This window comes from Gymnoscopelus braueri, assembly GCF_963280865.1.
Source record: "Gymnoscopelus braueri genome assembly, chromosome: 7".
NCBI lineage: Eukaryota > Metazoa > Chordata > Actinopteri > Myctophiformes > Myctophidae > Gymnoscopelus > Gymnoscopelus braueri.
In genome coordinates this window covers 44,585,591-44,591,474 of record NC_137608.1, presented here as the reverse complement: position 1 = coordinate 44,591,474, position 5,884 = coordinate 44,585,591, and the positions used below count along the sequence as shown (strand labels likewise).

Below are 5,884 nucleotides of genomic sequence, written 5' to 3'. Positions count from 1 at the left end.
TGTCAGTATTTAAAACATGGATACATGATGTGTGGTTTGTGTGTGAAATGGAAACACGTCTTCTTGGATATCTAGTAGTTGTTCATTAATCTAGTAGCAGTTGCACACACACACACACACACACACACACACACACACACACACACTAAGATCATGACCATAAAACATTTGATTCTGTGAAAAAACTAAGATTGAATATTTAATTATTTGATGTACCATATCTAATGAATAACCTTTCTTTTTATTTTTCAAATATATATTTAAATCATAGAATCAAATGTTTTATGGTCATGAATCACCAGACGAATTTCCAGGCCTGGCCTGGAAGCCAGGCCTGGAAATTCGTCATTTTAGGGGCAAGGCCACTTGGCCTTTGGTGGTGTTTTATAGGGCACAAATGCCAGGGCAGGAACGCCATCAAATAAAACAAGATGTTATTCCATTGAAAGAATTGATTGAATTTAAGGGTTAAGTATTATCTAAAATATAATATGTAGACTATCTGCAGTGAAGTAAATAAGTTTTACAATCTGATCCATGCTCAGCCCTGCACCAATCAAACTTACTGGATTGGTTTAAAGATGGGGACTCAGGGCAGTTAAGAATTCAGAATCTCAACAAAAGTCACTGGTGTCTACATGACAAGAAAGAGACACTGGTGTCTACTCTACATATTGACAAGAAAGAGACAGAGGAGAAAGTGGTACAGTCAGCTGGGGCATTACTGTAAGGCCACTGTGGCCTCAGGGCATGCCATTTTTTGGGGGCACAAGGCCAAACTTATGACAGCTATGGCCTTCGTGGCCTCCCTGAAATTCCTGACCTGTTCCAGGCTTCAAATAATTCATATAAATATTTTCGGAAATCTCGATGGGAGAAACGAATGGGCTTTCGATTTGTGGAACCACAAAATGGCCGCCACTGCTATGCCCTATGTCAGTTTACAGCAGTATGTTCAAGTGCTCTTTGCATTGCCCACATGGAAAGAAAATATATGAACCTATATTGCCACATATATGTTCAACATATATGCCACATATATGAAATTGGACCCCTACATATATGTCTTTCAACATATATGCACATATATATGCATATATATGTATATATGCACATATATGCGCATATATATGAATGCTGCATATATGCCCATATATGTAGGGGTCCAATTTCATATGCATTATATATATATATGCTAAATATAGGTCATATATGTATATTTACACATATATGTTAAATATAGGTCATATATGTTTATTTACACATATACAGTATGTTAAGGATATGTATACCTACATAAATACAAATATGCATACCTACATGAATTAAATAAAACACAACATCTGGAAGTTATTAAACATTTATTCAAAATCTCAATTAAACATAATCACAACAGAAAATAATTGGTTGATCTTACTTCACTTGTACGAACAACAGATTATCAGCACAGGTTGTTTACCAGAAAGAGCAATAAGATATGCTTCGCAAATAAATTAAAGGCATGAATGAAAATGAATGTTTTGCACATAACTTTCACTCAAAGCCAATCGAAGTCCATCAATCGCTTCAGGAGGGAGGAGACAGGAGGATAGACCCACTTTTCTGGCTGAGCAGCTTTGTCGTGTTGGTGCCACCGCCAATGGGTTGATCCCAACGAAACATCTGAAATCACAAATCACATATGGAAAAGGTGCACTCATAGCTGCTCTACAAGAGAGCACATTTTTCGAGTTACATATGATGGTTCTACTTCAAGCAGAAAGTTACCTTTGAATGAATTCCAGTGTGTAACAGGCGTGCTCCTGTGCACCAGAGTGAAGTTGTAATAACTGGAAAAGCTGCCAGTCCAGCCAGGAAGTTGATCTGTGGAGCCACAACGACCGGACCCTCAATGCTCAGCATCCATTTTGTAGCTGTGAGAACTTCACCTAAACATAATTAGACATATATGGTTTGCATGTTAACAGTGTTCGTCTGTTGCTTTCCACATAACAAAAGATTGTTAAACTAAAACATGACCTCCATATAGTCTCCGTATTTGCAATGCTTTAAAACAGATTAGAAAAAAACAGTTTACACTACCTAAGACAATTAGACGAGTCGGGAAGCTTCATTATCCTTTCAACAACTGCTGCTGTCGCCAACACCTAAAAGACAGAAAAACAAATGAAAAATGCGTAGTCATTGACCCCAGCTCAACAGTTGAGGGTAACAGCTTGGTGTAAAAGAGTGGCATAATTTTTTGTACAAGCTATTAATTGTATTTGCATACATAGTATTAAGAATTATAAAGGAGGAAAATGTCAAACAACAAAAAAGAAAAGTATCAAACGAAAGTAAAAGGTATCCAAACATGTAATAAAAAAATAAAGACATCCTCAGACTCTATTGCAAGTAGAGACATCATGTAGCAGCAGATGTTTTTCTCACCTGAAAATCGTCTTCGCACTTCTTCGTGTCCAGTCTTTGCACTGGTGATCAGTGCTCACTGCAAGCCAGGTGTTTCTTTCAGCATCTGTGATAGTAGAAATAGACATAGATATTATTTGTGTGTCAGTAATTTAAAATGTAATGTTAACTCATCAGATTGCTCATAATTTGCGCCACCGTGCCCCCTTCTCATCATTCAGTTCTTCTGATGAATTTGGCAAAGTGTTTCACAATGCAGAACTGATTAATGATTAATGTTGTACAAATCAGTGGTTCTCAAACATGTTCACGTCAAGGACCCCCTAATTAGTAGTCTATGTACTTGGCTAAGGACTCAAGATTTGAGTTACAAAAGTGTTTCAGAAATATTCCACACAGTTTGTTTACAGTGTTTTTTTGTTTTTTAATAGCTGATCTACAAGCTCACAACGCATCACCATGCGCTGCACTGTGAGCTTGTAGATCTGCTATTTTCAAATAGGCAATTTATAGGGTTTAAGTGGTTAAACTGATTTTGATGCTATATAACCTCATTTACCTGGGGACCACCTGGAAACCCCCCAATGACCCCTGGGGGTCCCTGGAGCCCACTTTGAGAACCACTGATAAACATTACCTGCTTTTGTTAGCTACTGTCTGCAAAACAAAAGTAAAAAAAACGGATTACCAAATCTGTCGGCTGATTTGATTTTGTTTTATCCATTGGTACTATTTGTACTCTCTTTCTCTTAATTAAATGATTGTACTTTGTACTGTAGGTTTCAAACAAAATTCATAGATATGATAATAATTAATTACAGTCAAAACAAATGAGGCCAACATTAGCTTTCACTGTTGTGGAATGATTTATACCTGAAATAAACACTGATATGCACCACATGGAAATTAATATGCTAATGCCATGTCTAAGACCGTGTTACACGCCCCAAAAACCTTATCTACAAGCTCACAATGGGCGCGTTCGAAAATTACGCACCGGAGCACACTCGCCTATTAGTTTGTATTGGCCAGTGCGCTCAGTGCTGTATTTTCGAACGCACCCAATGTGTCGCTGTGAGCTTGTAGATCAGTGATTTTTGGGCGTGCAACAGTGTCTTACGACGAAACATAATTTAAGCTTTAGACCCGAGCGAATCACGACATTCATGACAGTCATGAGGAAACTTCAACCTGGTTTTTGCACTTTCTCCATTTACGGCCCTACATCTACATAAACGTTCATATTTCAAATATAAAGTGCTTATCTCATGGCCACGGATGTTAAAATTCACTTCGGGTGGGTGTAAGTATCCGTATATTCCGGATTGTTCATAGAAAAGCATTTTAATCCGATCGGTGGCCATTGTGTCATAGACTTAAAATGTATCAGAGTGCAGTACACCTCCCAACCGATAGGGTCACGTAGTTGAACGCATAAGGAAATACGGAGAAAATGGCCACCGATCGAATTAAAATGCTTTTTATTGAACAATACAGACAATACGGGTATTTCTGAGTGCCCGAGTAGACTTGTAACATCCATGGCCATGGAGTAAGCACTTTATATTTAAAATCTGAACGTTTATGTAGATGTACAGGTTCTAAATGGAGAACGTGCAAAAACCAGGTCTAAGTTCAGCCATGACGCTCGTGACGGACGAGCGTCGTGTGATCCATGGCTAATACACAAATATAACTGCACATTTACGATACTAACAAGTTGGATAACATTTTAATTCCATAAACTAATTAAACGTACCTGTTATCTAGTAGAGTAGAAGCATGGAAGCAACCGGTTTGTAAATAAATGTTCGCTCAGCAGACAGACGTTACTTCCTCTGTTTCAAAATGAATAGGCTCCGCCTTCAGATGCATGACGTAATGTGTCATTGTAGTAGTTCTCAACCTGTGGGGTCGGGACCCCGAGGGGGGTCCCCAACATGATTTTGGGGGGGTCCCCAGATGACAGTGAAGTAACAATTTATGTAACCTTTTTAATACCTAAAAAATATATATATATAAAAGAAAGCAAAGAAAAAGACCATTACTGCATCAAAAGTAATCAACAAAGTATACTAAGGGTGCGTTCGGATATTGCACACCGGAGCGCACTCGCCTATTAGTTTGTATTGGCCAGTGCGCTCAGTGCTGTATTTCCGAACGCACCCTATAACAACTGGTCAAACGTTGGCCAAATTGTCCAATAATAATATAAGAAAGAGGCAAAAATAACCCACCGAGTCGTTGTTGTGAGCTTGTAGATCGGCTATTTTCACAATATTGATCTGTGGAACGGAGTCAAACTAAATGCATCAACTCCTACGTGCATATTGGTTGGGGCGGGGGTCCCCAGTTCAAATTATTTTGGGGGATCTCGGCCTGAAAAGGTTGAGAACCACTGCTGTAAGTAACGAGCACTGCATGGGATATCTGCACACCTCAATGTAAAATTGGCTATTTTGTCCAAAATGTAAAAAAAAATGTAATATTTTGAAAATATTTTTACGTAAAATAAAGTATTATATTTATAAATTATTATAAGTAGTATGATTAGAAAATTCTTAAACATTTGACAATCAAGGTCTAATATTTCTATAATTGCTACAAATTGCTACAAAACCTGTATAGCAGTCATTTTGGGGCATAAACAAGAAGTTGAATGATAAAATTAATAATGCTAATAATAACTGATAATGGTGATTATGTTCACATCAAGTAAAACATTTTAAATTGTTGTGCCTTTTGTTTATAAACCCTGTAGCACTTTGTGATTTCCAAAAATGTAAAGTGCGTTAAAAATAAAATGTATTATTATTATCATTATTATTATTGTTATGTATACTTTACATTACTGTAAAACTATGTTCAACAGTTAGAATATAACCTGACTGTAATTTAGAGAAAAGAGAAAATGTGTAGAGAAAAGAGAGAAATAACTCAAATGCAGTGGAAAACAGAAAGGTCTTTAGTTGTGTTTTAAAATTAATAAGAGTAGCAGCAGACCTAATTAAACAATATTGTCTTTATACATATCTTCCACAATCCACAAACCACAATCTACATTGAATGGAAATACGTAGATATAGAACTTTGGATATTACCTTGCAAATAAAAAAGTGAGCTATATATAGGCATTATGTATGACTTATGCAAAAAGTCAGATATATACTAGCTATATATGTAGGCATATATGTAGGCATTTATGACATATATGCAAATATATGAACCTGATTGTGGCATATATGTGGACATATATGTTGATATATAGGGAATATATGTCTCATATATGAGCTATATATGAGACATATATTCCCTATATATCAACATATATGCACATATATGAACCTGAATATGGCATATATGAGGCATATATTCGGCATATACCTGCCATATATTGACATATATGTTCATATATTTTCTTTCCGTGTGGGTGGAGACACAGATTTGCATAAATACGTCATTTACAAACAGATTT

The 5,884-nt window shown here is 36.6% G+C and overlaps 1 long non-coding RNA gene across 1 annotated transcript; it reads right to left on the bottom strand.

Moving 5' to 3' along the window:
* Nucleotides 1-1,437: 1,437 nt before the first annotated feature.
* Nucleotides 1,438-4,290, bottom strand: LOC308088331. Its single transcript, XR_013933432.1, has 5 exons — nucleotides 4,169-4,290; nucleotides 2,431-2,515; nucleotides 2,083-2,147; nucleotides 1,768-1,928; nucleotides 1,438-1,662 (listed from the first exon to the last, which is right to left on the bottom strand). It is a non-coding gene; the product is annotated as an uncharacterized lncRNA (long non-coding RNA).
* Between the last annotated feature and the right edge of the window lie 1,594 nt (nucleotides 4,291-5,884).